Genomic DNA, 24,525 nt, shown 5'->3' on the forward strand with positions numbered 1-24,525 from the left:
ACTGAAGCAGGTAAGGCAACCTCGTCGCCTTGCTAAGGGGACTGAAGATCATTGGTGCCCGTATCACCAGATAAGAGGCCATTACCTGTGGGAATGCATAAGTTTCCATGACATATTCGTAAAGAAAATGCGGGAATGTCAGGAATTTTACAACCTCCCAGTAAGTGATCCTCAAATCACTCCTCCATCGGGACAAGAGGATCTTCCTCTCAATGACTCAAACTCTGTGGAACCCTCGACTTCCCAGCTATGAATAGTCCACCACATCTGAAGCAGACTCAAGTCCTTATGACGAGAAGAAGTTCGCCAAGCTAGGGTTGTTCACAAGCCTAGCGAGACGAATCAAACACCACCTCAAAAAACCAAAAGGAGACGAGCACCAAGGTCTTCTCGTCGAAGAAATAAGACTGCTCAACCTCCAATTGAGTAGGAATTTCTCAGGCCCCTTCCCCCACTGTCAACTTTATTGGACTTCATCCTTAGCGCGATCCTTCTTCCTTCTTCATCATGTCGAAAAGAAGTTCCCGTGCCATCTCCCACTCAGCACACGTCCAATGAGGGTGACCACATTAAAGCACTCCCCAACGGTCTAAGCATGAGAAAGACCTAAAAGACCCCCTGCACCCATCCAACCTTGATGATGACGTAAAAAGCTGCCCAGATCAGTTTGATGAGGGGAACGACCTTAAAAGTCCCCCACCTTCTAACCCTTCTCCTTCTTCTTCTTCTGCTTCTCATCCTTCCTCTTCTTTGTCCCTTGCAAGTACAACCTTGATATTCCCATGCTTCGACGCTCTCGACAGAGAATTCGAAGGAATCAATATAAGCAGAACACATTGAAAACGATTAAGAAAAACCCTAGCACATGCAGCAGGATTCCTAACAGTTGCTGATGCCCTGTCAGCTCATGTCAAAGCACATCCACCTTCTTCAAAGAAGCACAAAAATTCGAAGCCAAAGAAACCCCAGTGCTCCCCTAAACCAGACTTTGAGCAGAGACTAAGAGAATCAAGAGGGAAAAGCTTCTATTCTCAGGAAGCTTTCCATATGGTACAAGTCTATGAAGCACCAGCCAACATGGGGAAAACACTGCAAGCACCTATGCAAATACCATGTGATTCATATGAAGACATTCTTCGCATCACCTTCACTGAACCTCAATTTCCTTCTAACTTTCAAGACAAGCTTCTCCAACCTGACGTGTTTTCGACGTTTGAAGTTGACCTTTCTGTCACTCAGTTCGAGAAAGATGCAGAAAGCATGACCTACCCTAGAGGCCTATTGGAGGTAGAGATGTCAGAGTCATCGGTCTCCGCACATGAAGTTGACGAAAAGGCCTCTGAGTACAACAAGGAAGAGTTGCAAGAAGCCCCGAAATAATGGGAAGAAGGTGGTTGGGACACAGCTAACGAACTCGAAGAAATAAATCTTTGAGACGAAGCAGATCCCAGACCCACTTTCATTACATAAAATATGTCTCCAAAAGAGAAAGAACATTTCACTACCTTCTTGAGAGCAAACCGAGACGTCTTTGCTTGGTATTACCATGAGATGCCTAGTTTAGACCCTCAAGTCGTTGTTCACCATCTCAGCATTGATCCGACTGTCAAACCTATTAAGCAGAAATCAAGAAGGTTCAGGCTTGACCTTGAAATGCAGATAAATGCCGAGATAACCAAACACAGACAAGCAGGTTTCATTTGTGAAGTCAAGTACCCGAAATGGCTAGCAAATATCGTTCCGGTCAAGAAGAAGAATGATCAAATCAGGGTGTGCATTGACTTTCACGATTTCAATACCGCTTATCCCAAGGATGACTTCCCGTTGCCATTCACCGAGATGCTCATTGACTCTACAGCTCACTGTCAAATATTTTTCTTCAAGGACGGATACTCCGAGAATAATCAAATAAGGATAGCGCCCGAAGATGAGGAGGCCACTGCATTCTTAACTCCAAAAGGGGTCTTCTTTTACACAATGATGCCTTTTGGATTAAAGAATGCTGGCACCACAGACCACAGAGCGATGACGACCATCTTCAAAGACATGATGCATAAAGAGGTGGAGTGTTATGTAAATGACTTGGTGGTAAAATTTGAAGAGAAGGATGCTCACATGACAGACCTTGAAAAGATATTTAAGCGGTTGCTCCTGCATCAACTTAAAATGAACCTGCTAAAATGCACTTTTGGCATGCGTTCCGGAAAATTCTTGGGGATCATCGTCAAACATTGAGGGCTTGAAGTTGAGCCAATCAAGATCCAGGCGATCCAAGAAATGCCATCACTGACTACACTTCGCGAACTGCACTTCCTTCAAGGGCAGCTGACATACATTCGCAGGTCCATCTCGAACCTCTCAAGTCGCTGTAAACCCTTTACACACTTCTTAAAGAAAGATACCCCATTCATTTGGGATGTAGCATGTCAGTCAGCCCTTGATGACATCAAGCACTATTTACTCAACCCTTCAGTGCTCTCTACACCAGTGTTGGGAGAACCTCTCATTTTATACGTGACTGCTCTAAACGAATCACTCAAGGCATTGTTGGCACAAAACAATGACGAGGGAAAAGAGACTGCGTTATATTACCTCAGTCGCAGGATGCAAGGGGCCGAGAAGAATTATCCCATATTGAGAAGATGTGTTTGGCCTTGATCTTCGCAATGCAAAAACTTTGTCATTACTTGCTTGGTCATGAAGAGAAACTTATATCAAAAGCTTATCCTGTAAAGTTTCTCATGACACGCCCATGCTTGTCGGGACGCCTTGCTAAGTGGACATTATTGCTGATGGAATTTGACCTCACGTATGTCCCATAGAAGGCCATCAAGGGCCAGGCCTTGGCTGACTTTCTCGCAGCACACCCCGTACCAACAGAATCTCCTCTATCAAGTAACCTCCCTGATGAAGAAGTGTTCTATGCTGACCTTGATCATGTGTGGGAATTATACTTCGACGGAGCCTTCCAATCAGATCGAGGAGGCACCGGAGTAGCATTCCTGACTCCAAGAGGAGAAGTCTAGTCACTTTCTCTCTCTCTCTCTCTCAGGCTGGTTCTCATAATGAGGCAGAATATCAAGCCCTTATAATCGGGTTGGAGATAGCCTTCGACCTCGACTTGGAGCAGCTCAAGATATATGGCGACTCTTAGTTGTTTATCTGACACCTCAAAGGGATCTATGATGTGAAAAAAACACTCTCAAGCCTTATGACGATATTGCAAAATCATATATGGCCCAGTTTGAGGACGTATCCCTGAGTTACATCCCCAGGTGGCTAAACTCGCAGGCTGATGCACTTGTGAAACTCGACGCTACAACTTAGTTGTCCTCATCAGGACCCACGCTTGTTTGGGTGGTAGAATGAAGACACATTGAACTAATAACTGAGGTTGATGAGGATGACGAGATAAATATCTTCCCCGAGTGCCCTCCTTATCCATTTGGAGCACTTCTATTAGCCACAAAAGTAATCAAGACTGAACAAGGAAAAGCACAGAGTCAAGGAGCTAAAGGTCGAAATCAAGAACCAGAATTCTTTGACCCAATATGCACCGAAATTGAGCAGGTAGAAGATTGGAGCCCATCACTAGTTTCCTTAAACGTGGCAGGCTCCCGAAAGATCGTGCCAAACGCAACAGCATACGTCGAATGTCCACCAAGTATACGCTCCTTGATGGAGATGCTCTCTTCAGATGGTCATTTGACGGTATTCTTCTTAGATGTGTGGACATCCATGAAGCAAATAAAGTGTTAGAAGAAGTCCACTCAGGCATTGATGGACTACACCAGTCAGGTCTTAAGAATGAATGGATACGCAGGTTGGGATACTATTAGCCTTCCATGATCGTCGATTCCTTAAACTATGTTAAAAAAATGCCAAGTGTGTCAAAGACACTCAAGCCTTATTTACCGACACTCAAACCTTATTTGCCAACCTTCAGAGCCCTTACACCCTACAGTGGCATCATGGCCCTTCTCACAATGGGGTATGGATATTATAGGGCCTATTGACCCTCCTTCGACAATGGGTCATGTTTTCATTCTAACTGCAACAGACTATTTCTCTAAGTGCGTTGAATCAGTCCCCCTTAAGCAAGTTCCTGGGACGACAGTGGCTAACTTCATTTAACATCACATTATATACCAGTTTGAGGTCCCTGACTGGATTGTATCTAACAATGGCCCCCAGTTTCGGAGCCACCATATTGATTACTTGGTCAATCGGTTTGGTTTTGAGTGGAAGTACTCGACTATGTACCACCCTCGAGCGAACGGATTAGTTGAGGTTTTCAATAAGACCCTATGAAACGTTTTACGAAAATCGGTGTCAAAGATAAAAAAGAACTGGGATGAGAAGCTTCCTGAAGCACTATGGACTTATCATACTACTACATGAAATGCTACTGATTCCACTCCTTATTCTCTGGTTTATGGGAGTCAAGCAGTTGTACCTCACGAAATACAAATCCCTTCACTGCAAGTCGCTATTCACCAACGAATAATTGAAAATGAGAGAGTCAAGCTCTGGTATCAAGAATTGGATTCCCTTGATGAAAAGAGGCTAGAGAACCTTGAACTCAACCAAGGGAGAATGAAGAGGGCTTTGGACAAGTCTATCAAGGTCCGCTCATTCACCAGTAGCGATTTAGTCCTAGCTGTCTAGAGGCCTATTGTTATGCATGGCCGGCGTAAAGGGAAGTTTGAGCCTAAGTGGGAAGGTCCCTTAATGGTAAAAAAGGTCTCGCCCAATGGACCCTACATACTGACACATCCTGAGGAAGAGGAGGCAATGCCCCCTATCAATGGACGATACTTAAGGAAGTATTATCCGTAATGCATCTTTAAGAAAAAGAGACTCAAGGTGAAAATATACAAGACAGTCCAAACAAATTCGAACACTTTTTATTGCAGTAAAACGAGTTACAATTTACAAGCCAAAAAGCCCATTATTAGGGAGGTTACAATTCGCTTGCATCAGAGGATAAGTGGACAGTTACAGGCCAAAAACAAATGCTTGCCCCATGAAGAAGAAGTCGAACCACTTGGAGAAGTTATAAACTTCAATTCATCTAATGAGTAAGAGGACGGTTACAGGCCAGAGGATGAAGCGAAACCACTCTAAGAAGTTAACTTCAGTCCATCCGACAAGTATATCAAACATACAAGCCAGGCACCTCACCTGACTGTACATCAAACATACAACGAAGGAATTATTCGACGTGTGTATCAAACATACAAAGCAGGCTGCCCTGGCAAGGAATTGGCCTATGATGGAAAGCATACCCTGTTCATAGTGGATGCCCTTCCACATAACAACATGGACCTCACTGTTGCGCTGGAGGACTTGGCTTCTAACAGGTATCACAAGCCATGCCTTACCATCATTCACCACCTTTTGCCGGCTCATGAACATCGTCGTACGTAGCTCACCATAGACCTCCACAAATCCAGCATGGAACTTACTACCACATGTGAGCATAGCTCTCCGCATCATGACAGGCCACACGTGCTGATGAGCGTCATCTGAAGTTAGCGCATGCTGTGTCCTCCAAAGGTTAACGCCGGTTGTACTCATAACTCCCAGTGCCGGCTGCCTTTCTTGAGGATCAGCCTCGGCTATATCAGCGTTGGTTATACTTCTAACCATCAGCGCCGGTTGTCTCAATGCCAGCTACACTTCTGTTAGCGTCGGCGCTATTGCGACTGTTAACTTTCTGAGACTCCTCGTTTTCAGGGCCTGAGTTTCCACACCTCCTTAATGGTCACATGATTTCCAAGGGCAACCGTCCACCTCCTGCAACTGTCCACCTTCCTTGCGACGGTCTACCTTCAGTAATCGTTCATTTCCCTAGACCATTCGGTTTCCGCTGGAACTCCCTTGCCGTTCCCAAAAAACCTCAGCAACACCGCTAACATCATCGGGAAATCCCTTAAAACGTCGAAAAACCCCCAAGACTCGTAGAAATGCCCACTGCTTCACTTCCCACCTCTTTTACCCTCAAGAAACTACAGCCAGAGCTCTTCTATTTCCCAAAAAACTCCACGAAGAACTCTCTTTTCTCACTCCTTTCCCTGCAAACTTCACCAATCCCTGGCAAAGTTCTTGCTCGTCAAAACCTTCCCTACAAGACCCTTGCTAGAATCTCACTGTTTACCGAAAACCTTCCCTGTAAAACTTTTGTTGGAGTCCCACTGCTTGCCGGAACTTCTACCGGGCACCCTCTCCTCACTGTTAAAGAAAAATTTTGTTTAAGTTTTCACCCTTGGCGAAAAGTGAAGCAAGTGGGATTTTACCCCCTGATATAGACCACACTACCCTCAAATGCCCCTCACAAATTGGGAATTCCAGTTGCGTCCACTGGAAGCCAAGCAACGATGAGCAGGGTCAGGCTTTGACTCGAGGCTCGAGGTAACTCTCATCAATCCATACCCAGCACCGATTAAGTTTCAAACAATCCTAGCGCCGGTTTACTTAGCACCGGTTGTGTTCAAACGATATCACGAGTCGTTCACAGCACCGACTACAAGATCAAAGTGACCTGGTGCCGGCTGAGTTTCAAACAACCCTAGTGCTGGTTGAATTAGCGTCGGTTGTGTTCAAACGATATCATGGGTTGATCACAGCACCAACTACGCGGTCAAAGTGACGTGGTGCCAGCTGAGTTTCAAACAACCCTAGTGCTGGTTGACTTAGCACCGGTTGTGTTAGAACGATATCATGGGTCGTTCACAACGCCAACTATGTGGTCAAAGTGACCTGACGCCAACTGAGTTTAAAACAACCCTAGTGTCGGTTGACTTAGCGCCGATTGTGTTCAAACAATATCACAGGTTGTTCACAGCGTCGACTACGCGATCAAAGTGACCTGGCGCCGACTGAGTTTCAAACAACCCTAGCACCGGTTGTGCTCAAACGATATCACGAGTCATTCACAGCGCCAGCTGAGTTTTTAACAACCCAGCGCTGGTTGTGTTTTTGAAGACTCAGTGCCGGTTGAACACTCTTAAGAAATAATGATTACTACACCTGGCGCTAGCTGTAACTCAAGCAGCCTATTGACGCCTACTCCAGGCCGAAGTCTTGTGTGTCTTACCGCATTATCCCTAGTGAGGTGGTACCTTGACTCTAACCTAATATCCCTAGCAAAGTGGAAGCTAGGTCGATCATAATCAAGTCATGACTCCTCATCCGCAATAAGAATACCACATTTCTACTACAGTTTATTGTCCCCAGTAGAGTTATGGTCATTCTTGTTGCTGCAACCTCAGTGGTTAGCCTCATGCTTAGTTATTGTGAACCACATTTGTCACCTCTTCTCCAATATGGTTAGCCTTCCTTTTGGACCCCTCATCGGTCTTACCTATCTTATCCCCAGGGAGTCAGACTACTGCCCATAGACCTATTCCCCATGAAGTCTCACCTACATGACGACCCAAGCTTTGGTCTGTGCTGCACGACCTTAAATTGCACAACTTTGGTCCGGGCTGCACGACCTTAAACTGCACAGCTTTGGTCCGTGCTGCACGACCTTAAACTGAACAGCTTTAGTCCGTGCTGCACGACCATAAACTGCACTGCTATGGTCCACATTGCACGACCTTAAAATGCACAGCTTTAGTCCATGCTGCACGACCATAAACTGTACAGCTTTGGTCTGTGCTGCACGACCTTAAACTGCACAACTTTAGTCTGTGCTACACGACCTTAAACTGCATAGCCCTGGTCTAGTTGCACAACCCTAAAACTGCATGGCCCAAACTATACGACCATAAACTGTAGCAGAGGTCTAGCTGCACGACCTTAAACTGCACTGTCCAAGCTGTATGACCCTAAACCATAGTGCACATTCTGACCGCACAATGTTTAAAGGCTTCCTACTACAGTCCAAACTTGACCTTAAACTGCAGCGGAGGCCTAGTTGCATGACCTTAAACTGCATCATCCTAATTGTATGACTTTAAACTGCATAACCACGGTCCAAACTATATGACCTTAAACTATAGCGGAGGTTCGCGCTGCACGGTCCTAGTTGTATGACTTTAAACTGCATAACCACAGTCCAGCTATATTACCTTAAAACTATAGTGCAGCTCCTGGTCACATGACGTTAACTGTTTTGCACAGGTACCGGAGGCATGACTTTAAAACTCGCCCCACATACTCGCACACACCGTTTATGTGTATCTTCATGCACGTCTTCCCTAAACCGACTGTGTGCATGCACCACCTATCCTACCTCCTCAGTGAGTTCTTTCCCATCATCATTCTACATCATTCCTCAGTGAGTCTCACCCGTGCTCACAAAACGGCGAATCATCCCACCATCCATACTCATCATAAGCTAGTGGGTCACCATTATTTTTCACCTGCATTTCATACATCATCCATCTGCCATAGGTAGTCTCGTGCCATTTCCCCAAGTGAGTCATACCACCACCATCCTCACTCCATGGCCTCCATAGACTACCATCCATCTGTATGACCTTAAACCATATTGCACGTCCTGACCGCATGATGTTAAATTGTTTCGCACAGGTCCTAGAGGCGTGACCATAAACACGCCTTCACAAAAAAAAAAAAATGATGAAATAATGGGCATGGTGCATACCTTAACAAGGGAACGCTATAAGAAAAAATGACGGACAGGCATGGTCACAAAACCATGAGTAAAAGAGTTCCATGAATAAAAAATCGAGCACGGTGAAAATTCGAAAGGGCATCGTGAGTAAAAATGGATGAAAAGGGTGGACATGGCCAAAAGGTCATAGGTAAAGGAGCCCTAAAATAAAAAGAAGTTGGTGAAAACCGTCTCTACGGTGCCGCTTCTCAATTTCAAGTGAAAATCCATACAGGACGCTTAGACCAATAAACAGGTTGACACAACACTCATCTCAACAGGCGGCTTCAACCCTCACTCAAAAAGAAGAAAATTCCTAATGTCACAATGCTAGGACTCCAAAAATACGAGCTCTAAGGAAAAGATTCTGACAGCCTGAGTCCAGTTGCAAAAGGACTACGAAGATAGAATATTCGTCAAGACGATATGACAAGTCTCATGAGGAAGAACATTATTCCCACGAGATCACAAACACACTCTAAAAATAAACATTACAAAGGAAAGAAACTGACAAAGCCGAGGTGTACCTGTCAGAGACTTCAGCTCTCCTAGACGACAAGCCCAAACCTTCGGGACCGGCTAACAAATTGCCCGTGATTGAACCCGATAGACGAGACCTACAATGGTATTCTGACTATCAAAAAGAAAACCTGGAGTAGCAGCAAACGGTGCCGACCAAAGCAAACAAACGAACCCAGAGCAAATGGGAACAATGCCCTTCGACATGGCACTCAACTGTCAGACGGGCCTGATTCTAACTGACAAGGTCCGTACAAAATCCTCAGCTTCAGAATCACCAACAGTCCACACGAGGGTGAGGACTTTGACAAGATCCCTCAAAAAAGTACCTTTTCCCCAAAAATTTTCCACTGACGGACCCGCGAACAATGCATCCTTACGTCTGAGCATCTTAGTTACACCATTACGTGAATCTCCTCGACGTTCACGTGGTCCTATGGGAAAGAAGAAAAAAAGTAAAAGGCAAAGGATATTTTTTGAATGTTGTCCTTCTCGCTTCTCTTGAAGCACAACATTCGACGGGGCAAGCTGTTTGAATGCATTTTTCAACACCTTGGTCCCTAATAGGAAGCAGGTCAATAAAGCTTACAAACAGTGGAAATTTCGATAGTCTCAGAATTGCCCTAGAATTGGTCAGGATCTTCATCAACACTTCAAAAGACCACCTGCCAAGGTTCATCACCATCAAACATGTCTAAGGCAGTGAACATAAAGAAACAATTTCAGCAAAATCGGTGTCTTGCACCTTGAAATGGACCCCGTAACTAGAGCCATACTTTTGGTGCGTCAAACAGCTATGGGACCATTGCCATTAGATTTGGAATGGTTGAAAACCCTAGTGGGTCAAATTTCGGCTTAATCGAGTACTCCAAGGCAAATTTATGGGCAAAAGATTAAAAAGGCGTAGGTTGCACACTATTCTCATGTGGCCTCACTGCACAAAAACATCATTAAAGATGGCTTTTTTCACAATCAGGGGTAGTGACTTTCAAGGCTCATATCTCACTCGTTTTGAGTCGGATCGTGCTCAAATTTTGTGAACGTGTTCGTCTCATCGAGACGAGCATTTCGATATGTGGCCTCGAGACAACGCTCAAGCAGGGAGAAAAATTATAGGGAAGTTGCTGATCCATGAAGAAAGTTACAGAAAATTCAACAGCAACACGCCTCATTCAAGCAACCAAATCACGACGCTCGCATATCCGATCAGCACGAAACCAATTGCATTATGTGCGTGAGGTCTGAGGATATCTCTGGTCCGAACATTACATACGGTGAACGGTTGGATTTCACACATGAAGGCATCAAAGCTGCAGTAAACTTTAGCCGCTGAATTTCAAAATTCCGGTTAAAAACTCAAGACGACAAAATCTTCATCTGAACACGAAATCAAGCTGTGTTTGTTGAAAAGTGATCATGACGGCATGCTCAGTGTGATTCAGCGAAGAAATTAAAGAAAAATATCAAGGAACGAGAAACAATCGATCCAAAGTTTTCAAGATTCCTCCAAAATTCAAGTCTCACGATCATGGTGCAAAAACATGATTCATAGCTCGAAGTTGGTATCAAAACGATCGTTATGTCGAACCCTATAAGAAAACAATAATCTTTTGTTCAAACGGGCATCAGAACAACCCCGGGTCAGTCATGGAAGATCACACAAGTTCTCGGGCAGCAGCAAGGACTGTTCTTGAATTCCACACATTGTTAGGTAGGGGCAAAACAGTCCTTTTGCACCTATTTTAAAAATTTCTTTTAATTCAATTAAATTGTAATTATCTTCAATTCTAGGTAGTTTTTTTGGCATACACCCATATTTTAGCCCAATTCTATATAACAGGCAATACCTCATTGTACAAAGATCGGATTCCTTTTCTTGGATCAATCAATAAAGTTCTGAATTTTTCTTAAGCTCATGGGTATGTCTTGGAGAGAGAGAGAGAGAGGAGAGAAAAGAAAAGGGTCGGTACATTTCGAGAAGGTAACTTTCTCTCTCCTCCCCTCTTCTCTCTCTTCTTCTCCTCTCTATCTATATCTCTCTCTTTCTCTCTCTACTTCTCGTCTCTATCTCGTTCTCTCTTTCTCTTTCTTCTTCTCATCTCTTTCTCTCTCTTCTTCTCATCTCTATCTCTCTCTTTCGTCTATTACAGTCGACGAAGCCTAAGCGTCGATTGGATTTCTCTCTCTCTCTTCTGCCATAGTCGGTGAAGCCTAGTGCCGACTGGATTTCTCTCTCTCTCTTTCTTCTGTCACAATCGGCACAAGCCTTGTGTCAGCTGGGTTTCTCTCTCTTTCTTCTCTTCTGTCACAGTCGTCAAAGCCTACCACCAGTTGGATTTCTCTCTCTCTCTTCTATCACAATCGGTGAAGCTTAGCGTTGGCTGGATTTCTCTCTCTCTCTTCTATCACAGTTAGTGAAGCCTAGAGCCAGCTAGATTTCTCTATTTCTTTCTTCTGTCACAGCCGGTGCAAGCCTAGCATTGGCTGGGTTTCTCTCTCTTTCTTCTCTTCCGTCACAGTCGACGAAGTCTAGCGCCAACTGGATTTCTATCTCTTTTATCTCACAATTGGCGAAGCTTAGCGCCGACTAAATTTCTTTCTCTCTCTATTCTGTCACAGTCGATGAAGCCTAATATCGGTTGGATTTACCTCTCTCTCTTTCTTTTGTCACAACCAGTGTAGGCCTAGCACTGGGTGGGTTCTCTCTCAACCAGCCCAAGCCTGGCAAGGCTAGGTTTCTCTAGATTGGACGAATCAACAATTAAGATTGTCTGGATCTGCAATTTGGTAAAATACATAATAACATGATATATAACATATATTTATCAAAATATGGTCATAAGTGCTTCAACACAACATGTTAGCTAGACTTCGCGCCTTAGAAGCGCAAGGTCAGGGCATGTATCCCCATTATTTTGTTTTTCTTCTAACTTTCAAAAAGGGCTCTTAAAAAACAGAGCTCTTTAAAATTATTGAAAAGGAGAATCGGATATAACAACTTAGCTGCTAATATTAGACTCTATGTAAAATCAAAACTAGGGCGGTTTAAAATAGCAGTAGTAAACCTCTCGTAAAATACGAGTACATGCTAGCCAAATGAGACATTTTATGTTATTTTCTTTACTACACGGCCACATTATATGGATATGTTAATAGAATTGCTGATTCTAATCGGTAGTAGACAGTCTCTGCCCCGGTCTAGATCAGCAATTTCTGATCTGAATCGGTATGTTTCAAAGCTAGTTAGAACTTCCACCAACAGTTACAACTTTACTGATTAGGGAAGTTGAATTTTGAAATAATATCACTACCAGTTGCCAACTTATTTAAATCTGTAAAGAATTATGCTGAAGAGATGTTTTCTAGTGTCAAGTCCAACTTAAAAAATTTCTGATAGTTAGTGATTTAAAAGTTGGAGACTTATTAGATTCGAACTCAGGTGAAGATAAGCCCAATAAATTCGCCATCAGTTTTATCAATCATCATAAAGGTGAATCCCAATGATAGTGCAAACATAGCCCTTATGGCCATTGGTATCCATTAAGATGATGGATGGTGAGGGATAGAGGGTCGGCCCAATTTCCACCAAAAGTCCCTCGTTTATGAACAGGGATGACCTTGAGGACTATGATCAGTCCTTAGAAGTTATCTTTTAATATCCCCTCACTGAAAGCTCTTCACTCATACGTCCTAAGGAATACCCATTTCGACAAGCCTGCTCAGCCAGTGTGATATAAATGCATTAATAGTAAAAAAATAGTCTAACATTTTTTATGTAATACTTGATTCACAGGCATACAAAAACTTCTATATCTTTATATGGATTTTGGCTATATGGAACTACTTTAGATTAACAATGCGTATCAGTTATGAGCTAATAGTCTAACATCTTTGATGTAATACTTGATTCACAGGCATACAAAAACGTCTACATCTTTATATGGATTTTGGCTATATGGAACTACTTTAGATTAACAATGCGTATCAGTTATGAGCTACCAACAGGTTTATCACTCTCTAGCTTCTAACTGGACCAATGCAAATTTACCTTGTGCCATAAGAAAGAACAATTCAGATCATTCTCTCAAACAAACATGACATTTCTTCTATTATAAATTGAATGTCGTATGCTACCAATCAAAAAAAAAGAAATTAATAATTGTATACTGGAATTTTGTCTAGTGTAAACTCTAATTTCACTTTTACTAGCTGATCCTCCCATGATAGCCGAAGTAAATTTAAAAGTCAACAGGTGGCCAATAGTACATTCCATATAAAGAACCTTAAAGCAGCAACTTGCACTCAGACATTGGCCCTGTAAATATTCAACATTCAGATTTCTGAGCACATTAGTCGCCTGCCAAGAACCTATAGTTCCAAATTTACTCCCAGAAAGGACAATAAAATTAAGGTACTTAAACCTCCGGTAGCTAAAATAATTATTATCATTGTACACTGCAATAACCAAAAGATATTGGTAATTGGTATATACCGAATAACAATTAGGCATAATTGTATTAGATAATTACTAATGTCATTTCCAATTTGATGTTTAATTAAAATGGGCAAAATTTTAAAATTTAATTTAAAATTCCAATTTGACCTTAAAATTTAATGAGACAAAAAGACATTTCGTTGCTTTGCATTTTCTGATATTCTATGCACTGGACTTAGATTGCAGTCAGTTCTATAAGATATCCTAAACTGAAGGCACATCCTTTCCCGTAATTCCTACAATAATATAAGCTGCAATTGAAACAAATAGAGATCAACCACCAGTCGCACAAAGATAAAAATTTAAATTGGACTAAAAACTAGAAGTCTAAGTCTTCGAATGCCAATATACTTAAGAAGTCAAGTTTAGGCAAATGTATAATTTCCTTAGAAATGGAGAAATTGAAAAAGCAATCTAGGGATTCAGAAGAATACCCACATATTTTCTTGAGTAGTTCGAAATACCCAGGTCGATCATTAAGAAAACAAGGACAAAGCACAGAATATCCCTGATTTCCAGAACCTTATTAATTCATCAACTACTGCAGACCATCAATAACTAACTGATAGGATTTGTCAAAGAAATTAATTTCCAACTATGGTCTAACTTTTGATGGAAGTTACATATTATGAAAATCGTAATACATGCAAAAGATAGAATATGCATTCAAGTTGAAGAGAGACTATGTGAACTCACATATATAGAAGTTTTGTGCAACATGTAGGTCCGTTGAATAATGAAGTTTGCAATATCAAGAGCACAGACAGTTTGCAAATCCATATCGAACACCAAATTTATTACTCTATCATCCAGCTTCTTCTTCTCCACCTCCTCCCTCTCTAAATAATTTTTATCATTTTTCTTATGAACCTTGAGCATATTAATTTGTCCAGAAATAATTTCACCAGCCAAATGCTTTTCACTCACTGGGAGCAAACAGATCCATGCTCCATATATAAGATCAGAGCTTCCAGTGGAAAGGACAAGTTCACTTTCCCCTGCCAAAATCTCCATCACCGTATACTCTGTGAAGATACCAAAATGGAGAAACGTTCCTGATCATACACTCTCTACTGGCTTATTTGAATTTTATTGGCACCATATACCAAGTGCAAATCGATTGGCCTGTACAATGCATCTTTCACCCATTGTTATGCCCAATCAATGCGTTTTCAGACTTCGAATGACATATAAAGCATATCATGACAGTGCCCATCATGCTTCTGGTTGGAGGTAGTCTGAACTTGAAACTCGGATGAAGAATGCTCAAAAATTTGCTGGAAATATGGGTGGATATCTAGGTTGCTGGTTTGCAAATTTACCTCCTTAGATAAGTGTGTAGCTTGTAGCTGCTTGTTCCCGATAAATTTTTGCAAATAAATTTAAAAAAAATTGTTAAAAACCCTCTGGAATAAACTCGATAAACACTTCAACCCCACCCCAAAACTATCTCATTACTTTTTATTAAAAACCAACTTTTATAACTAAAAATCCCCCAACCTAAAAAAAAAAAAAATTGGACCCTTTTACCCCTCTTCTTTTTTCCCTTTAAATCACATTTGTTATTTTTCTTTTTTCTTACCGTATTTCTTATGCCCCTTTGCCCCTGCGATAGAACGTCCTGCAACCTGCTCCTTCATCAGCCCCGTTTCTTCCGCCCCTTTGCCCCTGCATTTTTTTCTCCTGTGAACTGCTCCTCATTAGCCCCATTTTTACCCCCTTTTCCTACGGTTTTTACCCTATTCTTATGCCCCTTTGCCCCGTGCATTTTTACCCCCTTTTGCCCGTGGGTTGATTACCCTACGCACCCCTGCAATCAAACTCGAGGTCTCCTTCTCTTCACTCTTCGAACTCGAGCTCTCCCTCTCTTCATTCTTCAATGCCCTACAAAAGATTTGAGCAAGGAAGGCCCCACACTCTTCAAAAGTGACTCTTCAAAGGTGAGTTCTTGCCTCCTTCTTTTCCTACAAGGCCAACTATGATCTATTTTTTATTCTCTCTCTACTTTCTCTTTAAAGCCAAAGCTTTACTCCTCTCTCAATCTCTCTTTTAGGAGGGCCCCACTCTCTCACTCTCTATCAAAGTATCACAATTTTTTTTCTCTCTCTACAAGGTCCCACAACATTGTCTACTATCTCTACGAATATTTTTCTGTCCCCCACATAGGTCCCACGAATTTTTACGAAGGTCCCACAGAGTACACATCACATCACAGGTTGAGCTCGATTTTTTTAAGACCAATAATAGTCAATTAAATATTTAAAAACAATTTTTTGAATGTTGTTTATGTTGTAACTTCAACTTTGTGGTTAAAGCTTGGCATGAAAATATTTTCCTTAATCATATGAATTAACTTCAATTTTGAGAGTGCTATTTATGTTGTAAGTTATATTTATGTTGTTTTTTACCAAAAGGTGGATGTAAATGTATCCCCTAAAATTTGTTGTTGGTTTTTTTTTTAGCCGCATTGGCTGTATTTAAATTTTCATTGACAAATGAAAGAATGGATAGGTGATTCTTAAGATGTATTGACTTTTTTACTCTTAATTTGTTATGATAAATGCAAACAAAACTCAAGTGTATGCAGTAAAAGAATAGATAGGTAATTTGTTTTTGGTTATGAATTTTGTCATTTATCATTTTGCATTGTCTGTATTTTTGCTAGGGTAAGTCACTTGGAACTTGAATTCAATTATTTGGTTCTGGTTTCAAAGATGTAGTATTTGTTTATTGCTACGTACACCACAAAAATGGTTGCTTATTCCTGTCTAATTTTATCCACACCAAATTGGTTACAATATAAGTTCCTATTTTCTAGTTTTGTCAAAGGTATTGTTGAATATTTAGTAATTTTGGTGTTTGTCTTTTCAATTTCTAATGTCGCTTTAGGCATCATTGAAAAAGTAACGAAAAAGTGCTCTATTTTGGTGTTTTGTCTCTTCTTTTCAAAGAAGATTCAGAGAGCTTCTGGTTCATTACCATCTTAAATCAATGGCTCTCTTCCAATTTATGAAATTAAGTACCCTATTGCTAACAATCGATATTGCCCTTGATATCTTGTTATGTTGTTATACATTATCTAGAATATCTAGATTAATTTCCCCAACATCTATTTATTGTAGAATTTCTTAGTAAATCTCTTAAAGAATTTGCAGAGTTATTGTTAAAATAGAATTTGTTATTAAAAAACAATAAGCATATGGCAAGTTCAAGGCTAGTTTTTAAGATGTTGTATATGTTAGTTACTATAAATATTGTGCAGGACAGAAGAAAATGGGTGATAGCATATTAATTTATTGCATTTTCGGTGGAGAACTCCGAACAAGTGTCGAAGGGACTTTAGATTATATTGGTGGTGATGCATTTACCTTTTTCGCTGACTGTAGAACTAAGTTAGATGACATGCAAAAATATGTAGTAGAGCGTTTCTCACTTGACATGCACTTGATATCACTGAGGTATTTTGTCTCGAGAAATAAGAGATTTATGGTGAACCTATTCATTAACGAAGATATTGTTAGGATGTTGAACGCCCATGAAGGGGAGAATGAAGTGTTCGTCTATATATTTCACGGGAGTGAACGTAGAGGTGGAAGTACGTCGCATAATACTATGGCAGTCGAAGATGTTAGACCCCCACAACCCTCTAATGTTTTAGTCTTCGGGTCTGAACAAAGTAATGTACCAAGGTTTCTTAGCACATAGGAGGATGCACTTATTGGGGTAGGGCAATAGTTTGAAACTTTGGAAGATTTCCATAAAGCGCTTAGTAAGTTTGGTATAGCAAACCATTTCGCATACTGTCTCGTTAAAAACGAGGGGTATTGCATAAGGGCAAAATGCAAGGGCGATAGATGCAATTAGGAGATATATGCTGCAAAGCTTGGCATGACGAATGTTTTTAGAATCCAAACACAGAAAAAAGATCACTCATGCAATATTGGGACAAGCAATGATGTCTAGAGAAGAACGTCACGAAAATTTGTTGCATCCTTAATCAAGGATAAATTAAGTGACACTGCGCATTATAAGGCTAAAGATATCATGAGTGATTTGTCATGAGATTACGGGTTAGAAGTACCTTATTGGAAGGCTTTGAGAGGAAAAGAAACGGCCATTAAAGATATACATGGTTCGCAAAAGAAGGCATACAACCAGTTACCAGTATATCTCAACCGTATGATGGAGACGAATTCTGATAGTTATGCTACAGGACAAGTATGGTCGGGAGGTAGATTTCGTCGATTATTCTTGAGCATTTATGGGTCCATACATGGTTTTAAAAATAGATGTCGTTCACTTATATTTTTCGATTGGATATCACTGAAGGCATGATACCTTGGGACTCTACTTGCTGTCAATTCCCTCGATGGGGATGGACAAATGTTTCTCGTTGCATTTGCAATTGTGGATGCCGAAAGTACAGATAAGTGGTTATGGTTTATAGAATCTCTAAAGATTACTATTTGGACGGATCATGAAATCACTTTTTTATTAGATAGACACCCTGGTCTAGTGGATACTGTCTGTCAAGTTTTTGAGAATGCTCATCATGCTCTCTGTGAGCGTCATTTAGTGAAGAATTTAAAGAAGTAAGTAAAACACATACCTAATGATGTTAAGAAAGCAGTTGTATGTGCCTTTATTGGAGCATGTAGAGCATATAGATAGCAAGGGTATTTTGATAAGATGATGAAAATTCGATCACTTTCGAAAGACGCATTCCAATGGTTCATGAAAGCATCACCAAACTGTTGGGTCCATCACAATTCAGGGGTAAACAATATGACCAAGTAACAACTAATGTGGTTGAGTCATATAACAAGTCGATTTTAGAAGCGCAAGATATGCCAATTCTCCAGTGTGTTGACTTGATTAGGAGACAAATCATGGAACTAATGGCCACTCGCAGCTTGAATGTTGAAACCTGGACTACAACACTTACCCCGAAAGCTCAAAATGAACTAAGAAATATCATAACGCAATCCCTTTCTGTGAGGGTCATGGTGGCATCAAATGGAGCAGTGTATGAAGCAAGGGGTGATCGCATGAATTATACAATAAATCTTATTGCGAGAATGTGAATGCCGGGGTTGGCAAATAATAGGTTTGCCTTGTAAGCATGCTTGTAAAGGACTACAAGTAATAAATAGAGATCTTGTTGACCATTGTGACGAATATTTCACAGTTGCAAATTCCGTGAAATATATTCCATACCTATCATTTTAGTTTCCTTGATCGACTTGTTTGGGCATAGTTTACATGGACAGCTACCTTCAGAGGGAGAAAGCGTGCTTCCACCTTACTCAAGGCGCCCCTCTAGACGACCTAAAAAGAAGCGCATCCAGTCCCAAGAAGTACATGTGCGACTTATTCATTGTAGTCGGTGCAAGAGAACTGGTCTTAACAGGGCAACAGGTAAAGCACCCACTTGAGGGAATGTATTTATCTATCTTTTCCTTTTATATTTAATTTGTAACACCCACTTGTTGGAAAAGCAGTGTTGTTTTGATTTGAATTTAGTGCATCTTTTTTTTTTTTGGTTGTTCTGTCAATGTTGTTTGATTTGAATTTAGGTTGTTCTGTCAATGTTGTTTGATTTGAATTTAGTGTAAGACCCACTTGAATGCTAGTTGTAAACCGGAAGACTTCATAAAAGAGTTGTGTATTGGATGCGTTGCAAAAGTGTTTCTTTCAATGACTAAGGGAAATGAGTGAGAGACCCTTCAATTTGGAACCTCTATGTAGTTGTTTGAGACAAGCATTTTTAAGTGAGTTTTCCGAATGTTTTTGATATATTTATGAGTGACATTGACGAACTATCGATAGTTGGCTTAATTTTTTTTCTGACCAAGGATGTTGTTACTGTATTAATTTATCGGTTATAAAACATGTTGTCCTGATCATTTCTTTTTCACTTGCAGTTGTACAAAATATGAACATTTCAAATTGGTATTGTTTTTTAATTAACTTAGTCATAAATATACGAGACAAGTTTTTAATTGAAGAGTAGCAATTTGTATTGACTTACATGATAAAATTGGTATTGTGGATTTATGCACTTTTGGGGCACATATATCTATGTTTGTTTCTTACATTATTCTCGTTTTTGTTAGTACATATATTATCCTCTTTTTTCCCATTCATATGGACATATTCTTTTAATTGATATGCACATATAAAACTTTGATAATATAAATAGATTTAGCGATGCAAGACCCATAAAAGTCAAGAGGAACAGGGGGGCCATCAATTTCGTCCGAGCACATGGTAAAGGTACAATAGTCTATTTACTTTACTTCATGATATACATAAATTAGGTATTTTTTATATTGCTAATAGCTGTTGTCACTTTTTATTGTGATGTTTGTTTCAGAAGAAACAAAATTTTCGTACTAATGAATCAACTAAGACCCTAGGTAAATGGGAGCTAAATCCACGAGTACTACCTTTGGATGAAAAGATGAAATTGAACTCCTTGATAGACATTGGGGTCTCCCATATCGTCTGCAGTCTATTGAAGGCCTTTATACGGATATGGTGTAAGGTGACAAACACCGCACACTTATTGTTGGTGAGATGACTCCAACCTTGTATGATATATGGTACATATTAAGGATACCTGTGACAGGAGAACCTGTAACAAGTATCAGACCTGTAGATTACAAGGCTTTCATCATGGAGTATTTAGGAAATTGCCCTAAAGGCGATAAGTTAAGTCATCTTACACATACTTGGTTGAGGACGAAATTTGGGCAATTACCAAAGAAGCCGACCAAATTAAAAATGCTTCAATACACTACGGCTTATCTCCTTTATTTAGTCGATACAACTATCTTTGCTGACGCATCTCAAGGGTCCACACTTACAAGTTACCTAAAACTATTTCAAGATCTTAATGAGACAGAGAAGTACGCATGAGGAGCAGTAGCACTTGCCTTTTTGTATCATTCATTATGTAAGGTCGTGGATAGGGATACGCATTTTAGTGGATCAGTAACACTACTACAGGTAATTTTCACTAAAATTTATCAATATTTAGATATTTGCAGTCTTTTTGGCTTCAAACTAATACTTATAGTTTTTTTTGTGCAGTGTTGGATCTATGAGCATTTCCCAGCTTTAGGCATCAAACCTATTACTATCATCATAGAAATGCCTAGAGCTTGCAAGTGGAAGAAACAACCACGCTGCAAACACCCATTAACAGCGTTTGATGACATTTCAATAGATACGGTTAGTGTTATGTTTGTCTTTTAAGTGTTAGTGTTATGTTTTTTATGACATCTCACTAGACAGCGTTCAATGCAAAGACCCATTAACGATGTTGTGTTATATTATTGTTGTAGGTAAATTGGCAATCATATGAGGACTTCAACCCACTAGATACACTTTGTAAGGAAAGCACAGTGTGTCGATCATATCATCAGTTTTCACAATGCAGAGTACTATATGTCGGATCATATATTGCGGCAATTTGGGAAGATGGAAGTGATTCCTGCTGGGCCACCCTAGTGGGAGAGGAGAGAGAAAGTCAGTCTTTACCCCACCAGTTGGATTGACGAGTTGGCTAGCGAGATAAGCGACAGGCGGTAAAGAAAACGCAATATTGTCAAGGCAACTCCGGATAAATATGGTGGAATGCCTACCACTGGTGGAATGCCTATCACAGATTATATGGCCTGGTACAGCATGTTCAGTCATATCTATGAAAGTACTCCCATGTGCCCCCCTACAGTCGCAATCAAATATACCCCCCCCTCGCAGGCCATGATGACAAGAGGAAGCTGGTATGTTTTGTTTTTTAGCACCTATATTGTTTTTTACTTAAAGTAATTGTATATTCAAATCAGTTATTTATATTATTTTTTATTGTCTACTTGCAGCGATTAACTTGTATAGGGACGGTACAAGCTGCACTTCATGCTGAAGTATTAGCAGGGGAATCCATAAATTTTGTACTGGCGGCCCACAATTTGTTATTGCAACACACTCCTGTAGAGAATGCCGATAAAATTGTGGAGGGAGATGATGGAAGCGAGGGTAAGGATAGAGATGACGAAAGAAAAAATGAGGAGGAAGGTAGTGGAGATGAGGAAAGCAAAACTGCGGAGGAAAATGGTGGAGATGAGGAAAGAGAGACTGAGGAAATAGAGAATGAGACTGATGAGGAAAATGAGAGGAGAACAAAGAGAGTAGAAATGACAAGGGCGAGGGTATTGCAAGTTGGCCTAAAAAATGGTTGAGGCCAAGAAAGTGAATGTCATGTATTTTTCATTTTGACATATATTTTTTAGATGATACCTGAAAATGCAAATTGAAAAGGTTATGAGCCTTTTTTTGAGACATTTGTTAAGTTATTTTTGTACAATTGAAGCTACTCTATCATAGTAGCCAGTTAATGAAATGTTCATTTTTTTTCTTAGACATATGTTGAGAAAATATGGTACTTGAACTTCTTCTCATTCTCTTTCTACTTCTCCTACTTGTCTTGTCTTCTTTCTTCCAATTTACAGCAAGTTATCCATGGTGTTTTATTTATTCAAAGTCCATTGCTGTATATGTTACATAACTCATTTTCTACTCCATCTTTTGAACTTCTGCTCATAATCAAACACATGAATTTTCTAGTGGTATATTTTTGTTGACTGTTTCTAATTTCTCCATTATCGAGTGACCAGCAATCTCACTCTGTCAGATGTGAACTGAGTCATATCAAGTAAACATTTGTTATTTCTTGATTTTATATCGGGGGAATCTAGAATATCAAATGTTGTGCCTGAAGCTAAATGTTTATAGCATCAGTAACAGTTGAGACAAGTTTATCTGGCCTTGAGTGTATTTCAAGGTATTCTATATATCTTATTATAGGTATTCCTATAGGTCTTCCTTTATGGACCTTGGATGTATCTTTAAAGAGCATCAATCATCATATATGGAATCGAGTTTTGACAAAGCCATTTGCTTTGGTTGTCATTTATTGAGGATGATACTGTAAATGTTGTCATCTGCTTGAGAATGAGATCCCTATCTAATCAAGATACCAACCAGAGATTATTTGCTTTGATGAGATTTTTAGCCACATTAGGAGTTGAAGCAGTTGGACTTTGGATATTCTCTATGGAGCGAAGTCCACACTCCCTTATTTTATCAGTAGGTGCAAAACTTGTGGAAGTCACGCTAATAGGTGTAAAACTTGTGCATCATTTATTATATAATAATCAAAAGTGTTATTTAATATATAATATAATACAAAATATACTTCTTGGGATTCAAACTCAGTACTTCTTTACAGTAAAAAGTAAGTTCTATTGCTATACAGCAATGTGGCACAAAAGCTCACCCCGGCACTTACAAAACCCACTCCAACACTTCATGAAGGCGCTCTGGCACTTCAATAACACATACCGGCACTCCACTAAGAGCGTTCCAGCAATTATGAAACGTGCTCTGGAGATTTGTTTCCTGGACTAATGTCTACTCCGGCATACGCACAAGGCCAATTCAGCGATTTGGTTCTTGGAATTTTGGGCACCCCAACAACCGCAGCATGGCAATCCGACGATTGGGTTCCTTGACTTTTGTGCACTCCGGCACACGCAACATAGCAATCCAATGATTTGGTTCCTAGAATTTTAGGAACTCCAGCACCTGCAGCATGGCAATTTGGCAATTTGGTTCCTGGACTTTTGTGCACTCCGGCACACGCAACATAGCAATCCAGTGATTTGGTTCCTGGAAGTTTGAGAACTCCGGCATCTACAGCATGGCAATCCGGTGATTTGGTTCTGGACTTATGTGCACTCCGGCACACGCAACATGGCAATCTGGTGATTTGGTTCATGGACTCAAGGCACTCCGGTAGAGTCATGCGTCAATCCAGCATTTGTCGGCACTCTGACACTGTCACCATTACAGTCCGGCTATTTACTTCCTGGGCTTATTGACACTCTGGCACACCTACTATCTCAGTCCGGTGATTTGCTTCCCGTGCTTATGAGCTCTTCGGCACACTCAACATCTCAATCCGGTAATTTTCTTCCTCTTTTCATGGTACCCCAGCACAATCATGCGGCAGTCCGATGATCTCCTTACTAGCTTCATCAGCACTCTAGCATTGTTACCACGACAATTTGGCGATTCCTTTCCAGGAGTCATGGCACTCCAGCAAGGTGACTTGGCAGTCCAGTGATATTTTTGGATTCATTGCCACTCCGGTAGTCTAACCATGGCAATTCAGCAATTTGGTGGATGGACTTATGGCCGTCCGACATTGTCACACATTAGTCTGGCGATGTTTATTCTGGCAAAGTTCAGTCTGGCTTTAGTTATGAGCAATCTAAACACATCATCGAACAGTCTGGCTTTTCATTATTATAGTCTGGTGTTTATTTGCTGAGATCATGATGTTAGGTAGCATCAGTCCGGTGATTTTCTCGATCAGTCCGGCTATTTTAGGCTGCTCTCCGGTGGTTTCTTTATTGAGTAGGCTGTCCGACAATTCACTATCTGGGTTCGACGTTTTGTGGTTAAATCAGACCAACTTATGTGGTTAGTCCTGCAAATGAGTACCGTGGTCCGATGAATGTAATTTTTCATAGCAGCGTTCGTACGGTGAAGGTACAGATAAGGGTAGTTTGGTCACAAAACTTACAACTTTTTAGGTTTGGGGGGTTTTAGTTATCAAAGTTGGTTTTCAATAAAAAGTAGTGAGAATATTTTGGGGTGGGGGTAGGTGTCTATAGAGTGTATTTTAGGGGATTTCTAGCAATTTTCCCAATAAAATATTTAAAACCTTAACAAATAAAAAAGGGGAAAGATTTCTATGTTCCTCCTACAATATAAAAGTTCTATCCTCCTCCTTATCCATCCGTCCACTTTTGAATGG

General features: G+C 40.6%; 3 long non-coding RNA genes across 3 annotated transcripts in view; 2 read left to right on the forward strand and 1 right to left on the reverse strand.

The window, feature by feature from the left end:
• The window catches only part of LOC110008382 (uncharacterized), a 62,317-nt gene extending 46,694 nt beyond the window's left edge, over positions 1-15,623 (reverse strand). Inside the window, exons 1-2 of the long non-coding RNA XR_016053521.1 lie at positions 15,220-15,623; positions 14,334-14,986 (exon numbers count right to left, since the gene is read on the reverse strand). This is a non-coding gene — a long non-coding RNA (uncharacterized LOC110008382). The remainder of the gene's footprint in view (positions 1-14,333; positions 14,987-15,219) is intronic.
• On the forward strand, positions 15,439-19,913 carry LOC148782424 (uncharacterized). The gene is made up of 2 exons (XR_016053522.1): positions 15,439-15,577; positions 19,840-19,913. It is a non-coding gene; the product is annotated as an uncharacterized LOC148782424 (long non-coding RNA).
• Positions 19,914-20,732: 819 nt separating this feature from the next.
• Positions 20,733-22,064, forward strand: LOC110008483 (uncharacterized). Its single transcript, XR_002283391.2, has 3 exons — positions 20,733-20,873; positions 20,987-21,427; positions 21,524-22,064. It is a non-coding gene; the product is annotated as an uncharacterized LOC110008483 (long non-coding RNA).
• Positions 22,065-24,525: the final 2,461 nt, after the last annotated feature.

Source organism: Amborella trichopoda, chromosome 4 (assembly GCF_054954075.1).
Source record: "Amborella trichopoda isolate Santa Cruz 75 chromosome 4, AtrichopodaSantaCruz75HAP2 v2.0, whole genome shotgun sequence".
Classification (NCBI taxonomy): Eukaryota; Viridiplantae; Streptophyta; class Magnoliopsida; order Amborellales; family Amborellaceae; genus Amborella; species Amborella trichopoda.